The sequence below is a fragment of the Cloeon dipterum genome, chromosome X, assembly GCF_949628265.1.
Source record: "Cloeon dipterum chromosome X, ieCloDipt1.1, whole genome shotgun sequence".
In the NCBI taxonomy this organism is placed as follows: Eukaryota; Metazoa; Arthropoda; class Insecta; order Ephemeroptera; family Baetidae; genus Cloeon; species Cloeon dipterum.
The window spans coordinates 32,050,346-32,065,710 of record NC_088790.1 but is presented as its reverse complement, the minus strand read 5'-3'; the positions used below and the strand labels follow the sequence as shown (position 1 = coordinate 32,065,710).

At 38.1% G+C, this 15,365-nt stretch overlaps 1 protein-coding gene across 1 annotated transcript in view; it reads right to left on the bottom strand.

The window, feature by feature from the left end:
• Window positions 1-15,365, bottom strand: part of LOC135946710 (uncharacterized) — a 244,670-nt gene that overhangs the window by 210,583 nt on the left and 18,722 nt on the right. The gene's annotated exons all lie outside the window — the stretch shown is intronic.

Sequence of the window (15,365 nt, the reverse complement as noted above, 5' to 3'; positions counted from 1 at the left end):
CAACGCGCGTTGCACTCCCCTGTGCGCATGCGCATTAATCGGGGTTCATCAGTAATTTTTCAGGTAAAAGTAGGAAAAGGCCTATACGACGAGTGGTCGAGTTTTATTAGAAAGAATGACGTTGGATCGTAATATATCGTCGCAGGTAAAACCCTGACGCCGGTTTTTCCAAATTTAGAAAACTACATCAAAACAAGAAGGTCATGTTTTGCACGTTTCGTGATGATTTACGAGTGTTTCGGCGTATCCAGGAATTTCCTTCGATCGCTTTTCAAAACGCTGATTGCCGAATTTTCCCAAGCGGCTGCTCTACTTTTAAAAATGGTATAAAAGAAGGGGACTGCGGCCGTGCAACTCATAACTCTTTGATTTGTCTACCCTGAGAGAGCCATGAACAAAGCTACAATCGTAAGTATTCATTGGTAATACCTGCTTTTTTTAGATTCAGTCCGGTAGATTTTTGCTTGAGTGAAAACTCTCTATTGTTTTTTAACGAATGTAAACAAATACATTTGTGTGCTTCTTCTCCAAGCAAAATCGAGAGACCTATTATTTAATATTTGAGGGGTTCTTATGAGAGGAAAAAGGCCTTCGGCCGTAGCTTTTTTACTCCTCAAAGACCTCAAATATCCCTATAGTTAAAAAAACAGCTGAAAGAACTAAAAATAAAAGGCATTGGAATTTTTTAATTAATGTACAGCCATTATATTGTGACGTCATCAGTGTAATGGGGCCACTGTGTTTTCTTTCCATATTTAATCAAATCTCGCACGAAAAATATAGAATCGAATTAATTTAATTATTTTACACAATTTACGCGTTGCCTCAATTACAAGTATTTGTAACAAAGCGAAGAAAAAGCCCCCCAAAAAAATCATATTTGTCCAGTGTTTTTATTTTTAATATAATTTTGAACCTTGAAATGGCCCACAGATCGTGTTTGTTGCGGTTGCCTTGGCGGCACTGTGCTCCTTCTCCTCCGCTCATCCGGCGCCGGAACCAGAACCAGAGCCTCAATACATAATAACAGGCCAGAGATCTTCAGATCCCAGCAAGAATTCTACTGAAACCCAGCCAAAGCCTGAAAAAACTGAGCCAAAACCCGCTACAAACGAAGAAAAATCAGACGGAAAAAAGAAAGGTGCTAAGAAGTCCCTGGAGAAGAAAGGAAGAGCGGCTAAAAGACCAGTAATATCCAACAAACCTACTTATAACAAACCTATAACTGCAGCTTGAAACAGAATAAACAATAAAGCAATCTCTGAATTTCATTTGATTTTCTTACACTTCAAACCTTCTTTGAATTTGATTCTATTTATTTGTGAGCAAATTTTTGATTTTAAACAACCAAAGTGCTCGTTTCAATTGTTTTTGGACCAATTATTTCAGTTTGTTGTAATTTTCATAATTTATCAACGGTCCGATTCACAATATTCACATCGACGAAATTACATTTTCTTATGTAAAATTCTTGTATTTTTAAAAAAAATGCGCTTTATGATTTAGAGCACTGTGCGGTTGCGGTTTTGGTACAAAAAAAAAACGCAAACCACAACCGCAGACGTGGTTAAAAATATTTGGTTCCGGTTGAACCGCAAATTTCGAAACTCGTCTTAACTTTTTCTGAGCAGCCAAAGGGTTTTGGGGTGCTTTCCCACCACCCTTAAGTTGTCTTATACAGCTTTAAAGATGCAACAGAGCTGCGGCAGCAACGGCGGTCACTTTTTATCAAAATTGTAGCAATGGGGTTGAAACGGGGATGGTGGTAAGCACCTTCTAAACCCTTTAGCTGCTCAGAAAAGGTTGAAAGGAGTCCAACAATGGGTAGTTTTTGCACTTGTGATGCTTAGAAGCCGATATTTGGAGTTGCAAAAATAACGAAATGTGAAGAAAATGCAATTTTTTCAATTTTTTGGTTTCTTTGGAACCTCCAAATCTTGAGCTAAAGCCATCAGAAATGTAAAAACAATCCACCATTAGACTCCACTAACCAACTAAAGTATTTAAAGCGACCGAATTTCCCCGAAAGTACCCTGAAAGAGTTCGTCCGGAACCAGAGCCTCAATACATAATAACAGGCCAGAGATCTTCAGATCCCAGCAAGAATCCCAGTGAAACCCAGGAAACGCAGCCAAAACCCGCTGCTACCAACGTAGATGAAAAATCAGAGGAAAAAAAAGAAAGGTGCTCCAAGAAAAGGTGGCAAGAAGAAACTTTCAGAGGCTAACAAAACAAAAGACAAGGACAGGGATGAACCCATCAGGGCTGCCAGGATCGTACACAAGATAGTCTCATGATGTTTTTCTTCGGAATAGAATAAACAAACGCGCGCCCAAGTGTGAAATCTCTGAATTTCGTTTGTTTTTTTCCTTGTAGCACCAAACCTTCTTTGAATTTGATTCTATTTATTTGTGATCAAAATACAAATTGAACCCCATTTACCTAATCTGCTTTTCTTGCTTAATCACGTTTCTGAATTGAGTTTTTTTTCTTACAATTTTTCACGAAATAATTTATTAATTTTTACTTTTTACCCACTCAAAAACGAAGCCGGATTAATCCAGTCAATTTCCGGTTTCTCACACGGAACCATAAATATTTTAATCGTTGCCGGTTAAAAAGAAATTCCGGTTTTTCCTTTTTAAAATAAGAACATTACCTCTCGCCATACCTATAAAAATCAGGATAAAATTTTATAATATTAAAATTATATTTTACTATTAATTTTCGAGAGATTGCAATTTAAAATTTAAAAAAGAAACAAATTAATCACATTTCCAGATTTTTTGGGTTTTATGCACCTTCAAATCTCGGGTTCTAACCATCCAAATTGCAAAAACTAAGCACTCCTAGACACGTCTCAACCTACCCTGACTAGCTGAAGAGCTTAGGGGGTGCAAACCATCCACCCCTTTAACCCCCAGCTAAAACTTTTATACAAAAATCGCGTTTTCCAAAGTTTTTAAAATATTGTAGCGATTAGGGGTTGAAGATAGGCACCCCCTAAATCATTTAGCTAGTCAAGGAAGATTGAGATGAGTCTAGCGGTGGGTAGTTTTTGCATTTGTGAAGGTAAGAACCTGAGATTTGGAGGTGCAAAGAATACAAAAAATGGAAAAATGAAATGTGGAAAATGCTGGAAATGTTCGAAAACTAAGAACAACACCACTCTTTAAATTTCCAGCCTGGTTTTTTGGGTTTTTTGGTGCGGGGCATAATTATTATTTGTAAAAGGAAAAACCGGAACAATATTTTGGTATATTATAAATCATGTCTTGTTCCAATTAAAAATATTCCCCTGGTATTGTTGTTTATTTTTTTAGGGTTTAGATTTGAGGGGATGACTCTTCGGTTAAACCAAATTTAAATGGGCTTGATTTCTTCTATGTATGTTCATTTATACACATACTAATTCACATCAATAAAAGTAGCAAAGTTAAACCAAGATAATTTTAATAATTTTGTTTGTTACTTTTGGTAAATAAAATTTGTAAACAGCGAACAGTAGAGGGAATCAAAGGGCAGAGCAGGAACCGATAAATATTTGTTATGTATTACAAATAAAATTCCTAAGTTTTGTTGAATGAGACCTGAGTGCAAGGTTCATTTAGAAGCTTGTTGAAAGAACATTGCTATAATCCCAACAGAAGCAGCAGGACGTTCATTCGTTGGTCGCATAAAAACCATACAGTCCACAACCTTGTGCATTTCCAATTTTGAAGCAAGTTAATAAGCGAGATGAACAAAAACGATACCCGATTCTTTTCAATGAGCGAGGACGAGGAGTGTGAGTCTGAGGAACCTCAAGCAGGTACACACATTTGTGATTTTCCTTCTATGAATTTATTCGTAAAATTTGAAGAATTTGTCTCCTCTTTTAAAAATTACTCAGATAAGAAAGGGTGGAATTCTTTGGCTGGAGAAGGGAGATTTCGAGTGGCACCCGGGCTGGTCAATTTTTCGTTGTTTGTTCGCACTCTGACTGATAATGAGAGGAGTGCAGGCGCACGTTTTCCAGTTGCACGACTGAATTTTTTTTAAAGGTCTGCGGGAACGAAACAGCCGTTGCGAAGTATGAGAGCGTCTCATATTAATTTTATTTTACATAATTTTGGGTTCATGCCTGATTTTTGCTAATGAAATCAGTATATAGATTTAATTTTTAGTTGTGTTTAAGAAAGTCTGAGCTGCTCGGTACTCGGTAAATTTTGAAGGCTCAATTTTGTCGTTATAATGCATGATAGATAAGAGACCAATTTTTCTCTCTGGCCCTTTTTTATTTTCATTTTAACTGAAAATCTGCCGCATTTAAAAATACACAGTTTATTTGGAACTATTTTGAAATATTTTCTACGTTTTAATAGACTCAGCATCTGTGGAAGACATCAAGGATCTCGCAGAAGACCCTGAATTCCGAGAGGAAGAATCGGAAAGGAAACATCGCGCCTGGGGAAAAAAACGACAGCACAGGGCACGGTTCGAAGAACACAGTTATTCATCTGGAGGTCCACAAAGCAATGCAGAATGTTCCATGTGCTCGAAATCCTTCGCCTCTGCAAACGCCAGGAAGAAACACGAGCGAAAAGTGTGCTACAAAGTAAAGCTGAAGCTGTGAGAAAGGTAAAAAGCTCATTAGCCATTCCAATTGCACACAGTTAATTTTGTCATAATTTTGTTTTTGCAGTTGTGTGACTGTTTGTGTGATTGGGGCTACTTTGAATGGAGTTGGAAGCACGGATTGATTATTGTGTGGAGGAAAGATGCAGAGGATAGGCTCATTTGCCCTTCAATGTATTAATTTAATTGGTTGTTGCTGAATCAGAAATTTTTGTAATTTGACCTTTCTATCTATTATTATTATTGATATTTTTTGTTACTAAAAAGTGATCTTGAGACAGATTTAATTTGAAAAATAAAGAATCCTCCAGTTCACTTATAAAAGAAAATTGTTTTTATCTAAAGCGGAGAACCTTGTAATATTTCAATATTCTTTTTTAATATTAAATATAATAAAATTAACAAACAAAAGAGAAAATAAATTTTAATGGACTAAAATATAAATTTAACTTTTTGGTTTTTGACATGGCAAATATCATGTGATGACGGCGGGTCCTCGAAATATTGTCTAGCCAGGAAATTCAGTAAGAAAACGTTCTCCTGATGCATATTAAATTTTCATTTGTAATCTGAGATTTTTCACCAGACGAAAATAACTTGGAATTTTAACAATATTGTTATAAGAAAAATTTTGAAATGATCTCGTCAAATAATAATTTTGAGTCCAAAGTACAGACCGAGCAAGCCAAGAAATATTTATTATTTTTCAATATTAGTTCAACATCATTAGAAGGTTTCAACCACAAATTTAGCCAACGTACCACGTGACAAAATGAAAGTTTTCGGTACATGGAAAAAGGAAACCTAGAAAATGGCAACTTTGAAACGGAAGTCGCAGGTTTTACCCGGCTGGGATTGGTGTTTGGGATATTTAGAAATAAAAAATCACTCTCATCTCCCTTTAACAATAGATATTTAATTGTTATCATTGCAAATTGTAGAACATATTGCTTATCGATGACTTATAACATTTTTTTGTCATCACTCAATTGATAACTCAAATTTTTCATTTTATTTGGAAATTCAACATAATAAAATTTCGTTTCCATAGCTCTCCTAAAACCTTTTTCCTAATTTTGAAAACTAGGTCAAAACAGGAACGTTTTGTGATGATTTACGACAGTGTGTTTCGTCTAACAGGATTTTCCCACGATCGCTTTTAAAAAAAAACTGCTTTTGCGGCGAAATTTCCCAAGCGGCTGCCCTAGTTTTCAGTCTGATCTACATCCTGTTCGAACTGGTATAAAAGAAGGAGACTGCGGGGCCATTTAACTCATAACTAGAACCCTGAGAGCTGTGATGAAACAACAGACTATGGTAAGTATAAGAAAATTCTGGACTTTTGTAATTTTGAACCTTCTGTCGCAGATCGTGTTTGTCGCGGTTGGCGTCGCGACACTTTGTTCCTTCTCCTCCGCTCATCCGGCGCCGGAACCAGAACCAGAGCCTCAAGTCTACAGGAAATCAAGCCCGAGAACTGCAGTTACCACCGAGAAAGCCATTGGAACTACGGAAAACCCTGAAAAAACCGTCGCTCCCAACGCAGAAAAATCAGAGGAAAAGAAGAAAGATGCTCCAAAGAAAGGTGGCAAGAAGAAGCTTTCAGAGGCTAAAAATAGAATAAAAGACAATACGAATGAAGAACCCAGGGCTGCCAGAGCTTACCTAGGCTAATGTCATGTGTTTGTTTGTGTATCAGAATAATAAAATAAAAAAAGCGCGCGCCTAAGTGAAAAATACCTGAATTTCGTTTGCTTTTCTTTAACTTCAAACCTCTTGATTCTGATTTTTTTATAATCGATCATTGGCGGAGTCCAACCAACATTGGTTTTTGATCGTGCGACCGACAGGAGCCGAGCTATCAATTTTTGAAGTTGATAAAACGCGAATTGGACATTACAATATTTTGGTTTTGGGGACCAGGCTGGGGCCTCGTGGGCCGCCGGGCCCCGATTGCTGAACCATGTGATGCGCCTTGGTTGTGCCGGCCTGGCCGTGTGCGGTTTTGCAAAATCCAACCATTCTGAGAGAAACCGCGCTTCTCCGAAGTGCCAAATTTTGGCAAAAGTCGAAAATCGAGATTTTCAAAGTTGATTCCAATTCGAGCTCGATTTAAACGGCTATCCATGTCGGCTAGACATCGACAGAGTAACATTTTGAGGGATTTTCTTAACAATTAACCATCAATTTTCGGTTACAATTGAAATTAGCCCCTTTTTAGGGTATTTTAGACATTTTTCGACTTCCACGAACCATACTTAATTTCCAGGGGGGAAAATGAAAGAAAAGCAATGCATAATTCCAATGGAAAGTTTATCTGGGATCATTTTGAGACCGATTTCAAGCCGATCCGATCAACCCCCCTGAATCCTTAAGGATTTAAAATTTAAAAAACGTGTTTTTTTGCACTTCCACAATAAAGATAATGGAAAATTCGTTAATCTTTCCTCGGATGGACGGGATCTTGATCTTTGCTGTTTCGTCATACATCAGAGGGCCTGCCATCGGTGTGGCGACCGAATTTGAGCCTTCTAGCGGGCGTAGAAAAATAAAATTTCGCAGCGAGCGCTCGTTAAAGAATTATAAAATTCCAAATTTTGACTACATTAAAGGTAAATAAGAAAACATTGCGAGTTGGCAGCGTTGTTTGAACCCTCTCGCAAACGGCTATAATAATTTAACGTTTTTTCATCACTGATATGATAATTTTGATTTTTTTATTTAAATTAAACGTTTAATGGAAACAGAATATTAAAACCGGTTTTCCCAGTTTTGAAAACTAGGTCAAAACATGAACGTTTTGTGATAATTTACGAGTTTCGGCGCGTAACTGCGAATCTATCAGGAATTTCCAACGACCGCTTTTCAAAACGCTGATTTAGCGCCGAAATTTTCCCAAGTGGCTGCTCTAGCTTTCCGTCTGATTTACATCCTGCTCGAACTGGTATAAAAGAAGGCGACTGCGGCCGTGCAAAACATAACTCTTTGGTTTGTCTACCCTGACGAGAGAGCCATGAAGAAAGCTACTATCGTAAGTATTTATTGCTTACCTGTTTTTATTTAATTTAAGTCCGGTAGATTTTTACTTGAACGAATTTAAACGGTTTAAATCAACTTTTAGAGTGCTCCTGCGAGCATAAATCTGTAGAAAAACTATTTAGCTGCAGAGAGAGAGACGAAACAATCGGATTTTAACAAAATTCAGCGAAATTTCATGAGAGGAAAATGGCATTCGGTGACTTTACGATGTCTAGTTTAAAAGAAATTGCTGGAATAACCAAAAATGAAAGGCATTATTTGAATTTTGTTAGAGAAAGAAAGCATCCATTACATTGCGACGTCATCAGTGTAATGGCCGCTCTCTTTTCTTTCCAAATAATTCCATTTTAATTTAATTTTGCGCCTTCAAATGTGCCGCAGATGGTGTTTGTCGCGGTTGCCTTGGCGGCACTGTGCTCCTTCTCCTCCGCTCATCCGGCGCCGGATCCAGAACCTCAAGTCTACAAAGTGAGCGGCTACGCCGCCGTAAGGAAGAGATCAGGCTGGAGAGGTGCAGATACCAGCGACAATTTCAATGGAATCCAACCAACCACTGAAAAAACTGAGCTGGAGCCCGCCGCTACTCCAATCATAAAAAAATCAGAGGAAAAAAAGAAAGGTGGTCCAAAAAAAGGTGGCAAGAAGAAACTTTCAGAGGTTAAAAAATCAACGAAAGACAAGGCTGCCAAAGTTCAAGCGTAGGCTGATATGTGATATGAATGTGTCTTTGTTTGCAACAGAATAAATATTAACTATCTCTGAATTCCGTTTGTTTTTGTTCAACTTGAAACCTTTATTGTATTTTATCTTGATTGCTTGTGATCAAAAATTTTAATTTGAACAAATTAAATCAAATTTAAATCAATTTCTATCCAATGGCTTGCTTTAAGTATTTTAAAATAGTAAGTTTGAGAAAAATTTGCTTCATAAAGAAAAAACTGGAAATTTAATCAGCTTTTTGACGCTATACTATCAACTGCTGAATTTTAATCAGGCCAAACACACACCCCTTTCGACAGTATGCAATTTTTGAAAAATAAAAAGTAACTTTCTAGACTCAAAAGTTCTTCTTCGCTATACAATTTTCTTAATTTCTCTCACCCCGGAAGCAATTAATTTATTTCCTTTGCTCAAAAAAGAGGGCGTAACCAGGAAAATTGAAAAAATTGGATTTTGGGGCACTTTTGGTCAGCAGCATAAATATGAAAAAATTTGTCAGTTAAATTTTCATTTATTGAAATAGAAAATCACCACATAATGTTATTTATTTCGATTCCATTTTTCTCCTAAAATCGGTTTTTCCAAATTTTGAAAACTACGTCAAAACAGGAGCTTTTTGTGATGATTTATGAGTGTTTCGTCGAAACTTCGCCTCTATCGGAAATTTCCCACGGTTGCTTTTCAAAACACTGCTTTTGTGCCGAAATTTTCCCAAGCGGCTGCTCTAGTTTACAGTCTGATTTACGTCATTTACATCCTGTTCGAACTGGTATAAATAAGGGGGACTGCGACCGTGCGAAACATAACTCTTTGGTGTGTCTACCCTGAGAGAGCCATGAAGAAAGCTACCATCGTAAGTATTTATTGGTTACCTGCTTTTATTTAGTTTTAGCCCCTGGTAAATTTTTACTTGAACGAATTTAAACGGGTTAAATCCACTTCTAGTGTGATTCTGCGAGCATAAAACTGCTTAGCTGCAAATAATCGGGTTTTAACTGATCGGTAGCAAAATCCAAATAAATTATTTAACATTTCATGGGTTAATCAAGCGAGGAAAACGGTGTTGGGTGACTCTTTTTACTCATCTTTAAGATAGAAGATGCTGGAATAATAGAAATTTTAACTTAACGCCGCGTTAGACAAAGAAAGCAGAGACATTACATTGATGACGTCATCAGTGTAATGGCCGCTGTGTTTTTTGTAAGCGAAATGAAAACCCCAATAAAATCTTATTTCCCCAGCGCCTGGTAGCTTATTTTGAGTTCTTTTTAATTTAATTTTGAACCTTCTAATGTTATATACAGATCGCGTTTGTTGCAATTGCCTTGGCGGCACTGTGCTCCTTTTCCTCCGCTCATCCAGAACCAGAGCCTCGCGTCGTAAGATCAGGCCAGCTATCTTCAGTTAGCACCGAGAAATCCGATGAAACCACGACAAACCCCGAAAAAACTGAGCCAAAACCCGCCGCTACCAACCGAGGAAAATCACAGAGAAAAAAGAAAGGTGCTTTGAAAAAAGGAGACAAGAAGAAACCTTTCGAGGCTAAAAAACCAACAGTAGAAGACAAGAAAAGTGATGCATCCAGGGCTTCCAGAAAAATCCTGCTAGGCTGATGACGAGTTTCTTTGGAACACAATAAATTAAACCTTTTTTGCATGTGATTCTGATTGTATCTGGTCAAAAGTTTTATTTTAAACAAATTAAATCCCGTATTGTAATTTATTTATATAGAACTGTTTCCATTTTTGGACTTTCATTTCAGTTGCTTTTAACTAACACTATTTATCGGAAGGTTTCATTTCGATGAAATTGTATTTTATTTTCATAAAAATAATTAATGCCTGTCGAACTGAAAAACGAGTTGGTCGTCAGTATAAAAACCTTAAAATTTAATATTTGTTAGCTAATAAATTTCACTTATTTATGCAAAATGATTAAAAATAATTTAAAACTCGTCAGTTCCGAGCATAAGTTTAATTTTATTAATTTTATTTTCGTCCAAAGAAAGACAAGCAGCAAAAGTTTCCCAATTTGAAGCAAAAGTTCATTTTATATATTATTATATTATTCTTTTGCAGCGATTTTCGCCGCTCACGTACAGAACTTGCGAGCTTGCGGCGCGGCGACAAATCTTGCAACGAGGCTCGCGTCTGCGAAATTCGCGCAAATTGTCATTCAGTGCGACGCACACACGCCAAGTTTTCTGGCCTCGCGAAATTGATGCAGTCGAGCCAAAGTTTAGCAGCTGGCGGGCACCATAATAAAACTAGCAAAGCGCTACACTGGCTGCGGCTGGCCAGCCCGAAACTAGTATAAAAGCCCGTTGACGACCCATAAAATCGAGTCGCCGCCGCCAACGCGAATTTTGTTTTTTTTTCCTGCTCACCAACCCATGCGGCGCGAAATTTTCAATTAGCTCGCTTGTTTTGTGATTTTTCCAATTTAATTACACCCGGCGTGAAATTTTACGGCGACATTATTCTAATGGGCAAGCCCTGTTCTCTTCTGGCCGTAAAACAGTTTTTTGCTGCCGGCAAAAGGCCGCCAGGCTCGTAGACAAATTACTGTTTTGTCTCTTTTCTCAGAAAGGAAGTAATTTCTGCATTTAATTTATTTTCTGCTCCAAAATTGATGTTTAATTTTGAAATTTAATTGATGTTCTTTTTTAAAAAAAAGCGAAAATCACGAGACACAGGACAGTTTTACCGGAAATTTGAGGAAAACTCATTATGAGTTGGTCCAATTTAAAAATTAAGGTGTGCGTTGAACTTTTCTCGTCGAGCCCGATCGAAAGAACATCCTATGTGAGGTCATCGGTCAAGGTCAAAGGTCACAAAGGAACCATTTCGGTAATTTCCGGGTGTTTTTAGGGATTTTAAAACCATAACCATATTTTAAAAATCCAAAACCACCCTAAAAAGATGTATCAGGGTACGTGTGACCTTGTGTGAAAATTTCAAGGTGGAGCTTGGCTCTGTTTTTGAGAAATTAATTGTTGAATATTAAAAAAAATTGCAGAATTTACAATTTTTGCAAATATTGTGAGCGCCAAATCTCGAGTTCTAACAGTTAGAAATGCAAAAACTGCATACCGTTCGACTTGGCTTGACCTCCCCTAGTGAGCTAAGTAGTTTTAAGGGTGCTCACCCCTAACCCCTCACCCCCAGAAGGCCATAATTTCATCCCCGGAGTCAAAAAGTGAAAATTTTAAACCGTCAATTTTTGTTCTTTTAAATCTGGAATTTGGAAATTTGACACCATGTTTTGACTAATCACATTTTAAATAAGTATATACCGTATCTTCCACGTTAAACAATTTTTTTAATTCGCACTTTTGTAGCATTTCTTCTGGACATTATCTAATTTTTACTGGAAACCCCTCAATTATAACCACTTTTTCTCGGAAACAAAAAATATTGTGGGACGCTAAATCAATTTTTCTGCTGTATTCGCAGCTTCCTTCCTTCCTTCATTTCTTTCTTTCGCATGTCGAAAAGTTTGTGCTGCGCGCAGAAAGAAGGTCAGTGCGGAATTCTTTCTTTCTCTCTATCGCATCTAGGCGGTAAAAAAGAATCTTTTTCCCTGTGGCCGACGTCATAATGGCGGACAGGAATGCTGAATGGCTAATATTATCGCTGCGCTGCGTCCTTGCGATCGGTCGGAATCCTGATTTTCGCCCTTATACGACGCAGTCCAGTCCACAGAGAGATCGAACGCTTGTTTGTTATTTAACCCCAAAGAGAGGGAGGAATGCGAGCGAGGATAAACTCCCGGCAAGCTCCACTGGCTCCTGCCCGACTGGAAGAAAGAAAGAAAGAACGAAAATCTTTCTGCCAAAAAAGCGGAATAAATTATTGGGGGATGCGCGTTGCATTGATGGGGTTCGTGCCAGTAGGTGGGCGGATTAATAAAATGGACCCAGATCCGGCTCATTCCGCCCATCGACATCTGCTGATTGTTGCGAAAGTTGTAAAGCAAGAATCAATAGTCTTTGAATGTGGTCTTTGATTGCAAATATTCATCACAATGAATGTTTTTGTTGTTATTAACAGCTGATTAGCTCGGGAATTGGCGAATCGGCCGTTAGATGGCACGTCAGGCTGAGGAAAATGTAGCAAAATGCGCGGGAATGAAATTATTAGGTCGGCACGCCTCTTTTTCGACACTTCTGATTGGCCGACTATACTGGCGGGAAACCAACACAGATCGCAACCCAGCCCCCGGTGGGAATTACGACTGCGCAGAAGGTTTTGATTCGGGTCACGCATGCGCAGTGATGAGTTTCAGTCTCCCTGTGAGATTTATAAGCGATTTGAACATACTGCGCATGCTTCAGATGCGCACAAGTCTACTGCGCAGCTTCAAAAGGGAGCGAATATTCAAACAATTATAAATTTCGACACCATTTTGACTTCTGACACGCGGGAATCAACACAGAACGCAAAGAAATGTACCTAAGCGTTGATAAAATCAAAATTTTCTCATGAAACACGCAAAATTGTCCTATTTTGGTGTCTTATACTAATTTTATCTCTGTTATTACAGCAAATCAGGTTTTACGGGCATTTCGTCTTTAAGAAACTACTTCCCATCCGCATATAAAACGAACAAATAGAGTGTGAGTTTATATAGTTTATCCACGCCAAATAGCCGATTGGTTGCGGGGGCAGAAAGGCATCTTTCTATGTCCGCAATAAAAGATAACGCCCTCTCTCTCTCTCTCACAATCAGCAGCTCTAGCGGAAAGAAATTATGATTAGAAAGCTTTCATGTGTCCGCGCGCGCGCGGCGTTGCACGGGCTGTTCGCTGGCTCAATTTATGCAGCGCGCCAACTTTACGAGGCAACTTTAATTAAATAAAAGACGCGCGCCGGTTAAGCGCGAATTTACCTTGCAAAGGCAAGAGTTAGTTAGTTATTTCAACTCGGCGATGCAAATTTATTTACTAGCCAACTTTGCTCTCGCGCGCGCCACTGACTGACTGAGAAACAAAATAATTCACGGAATTAACGGCGCTGAATAAGCGAGCCAGGCGTGTAATTGAAAATTATTTCGCTAGCACTTGCAAAAGTTAAATCTCTGCGGGGGCGGCAAAACTTTCTTTTGCAACTGCACGAGTGCGTTCTATATCGATTGAAAATAAAAAATATGGAGGCCACGATTAGGGGTTAGCTGGGAAATTTGAGCTTTTGAGCAAAAAATATTAATTAATTGCTTCCGGGGGGAGGAAAATTATTAAAATTTAATTTTGAGAAGATAAAAAGAAGTACTTTTGAGTCTTGAAAGTTATTTTTTTATATTTTCAAAAATTACAGATTTTCGAAAGGGGCGTGTGTTTGGCCTGATTAAAATTCAGCAGCTGATAGTATCGTCAAAAACTGCCTAAATTCGGAAAGCTGATTAAATTTCCAGTTTCTTTCCTATTTAACAAATTTTTCTCAAATTTACCATTTTCGCACAAAATTCGTCTGAAAATTTACTTTAGAAATTTTCGGGAAGAATTAAAATACTAAAAATTAAGTTAATTTAATCACCGTCATTCCACTTCACTCAAAAATCCATTTTTTACTTATGAAAAAAAGTGTAAAACAGACCGATCTATTTATCATTTCGCCGTGTGTTTGTTTGTGTGTTTGTGCAGTGCGTTTATATTGATCACGCGCGTGATGAATGCAGAAAATAACGAGCTGTAAACATCGGAGTGAGCCGCATGCATATATATTTTAGGCAGCGTGTGTGTTGCCGCAATGCTCGTTGTCAGAATCGTATCACACACGATGAGCAGATAGCATCTAATTCATCATGCGAACGGAATGGCGTGCAGTGCGGGGTCGCCGATTCTGAGCCGCTTTTCGCAGCCAATCCGTGCCGATGAATAAAGCAGCCGCGCGCGCGGTGCGGTCGGTTAAGTCCTATTTTGGTTTTGCGTTTAGTTATAATCGAATCCGATTAATCTGACGCACACTTCTCCAATCTGCAGTCAAAGCGGAAAAGCTTAAACGAGATGACCTTAATAATTAATTTCTAAATGGTTTTTCGGAAGTGAAACATAATACAAAATGTCTAGATTCATTTTTAAAATTAATTATATTGGTTAATTTTCTGCATTTTATAATTATTTAATTTTCAGACGTTTTTAAATAATTTTAAAACTGAAAAGTTCCTCTTACTCTTGAATTCTTAAGAATAATTTTTAATTGTTGCCATTTAATATTGCGAAAAAACCCCTCAAACCTCTACGAATTGAAGCAAATTCCCCCTTACGACCAAATATACATAGAGTTTTGGCACAGTGCACGCGGTATGAAGCTTATCACGGTTGACCGCGCTTGTACATTCGGAAACTTTCGCCTGTGCGGCTTCCTCACGTTCTGGGCTGCTTACATGCGCGATTACTCCTCTGCAGAAACCATACATATAATATTCATTTCAGTTAAATTAATTACCGCATCATCTTGTAACAATTTCACGGGGAAAAACACTATTATGCATGTTTGCCGAAGCCTGCAGCACGAAGCGTGTGTGTGTGTGTGTGTGTGTGTGGAGCTTATCATCAAACGTTTTTGCGCGTCGGATAAACGCAATGCCCTCTGGTCCAGCAGCCGCATCTCTGCTCGCGTTTTATCGCGCTGCACGATGCAAATATGAGTATGCAAACACATGAAAAATTCATGCGAACGGGGTCGGCGAATTTAATCTTTTTCGTGTTTTGCAGATTTTTGAAACTCCAAATCTCAGGTTTTAACTATCAGAATTGCAAAAATTACCCATCGTTTGACTCTTCTCAACCTAACCTAAACAGCTAAAGGGATAAAGGGTGCTTAACCCCATTCATTTCAACCCCCTGATAAGTTTAAATTAGAAAAAAAATAAAAATCTCCTTAAAATTTTCAAAGGGGTTGTTTTTAAGAAATAAACCCTTTAGCTGGACAGGGGAGGTTTAAACAAGTCCAACGATGGGTAGTTTTTCCAATTCTGACGGTTAGAAC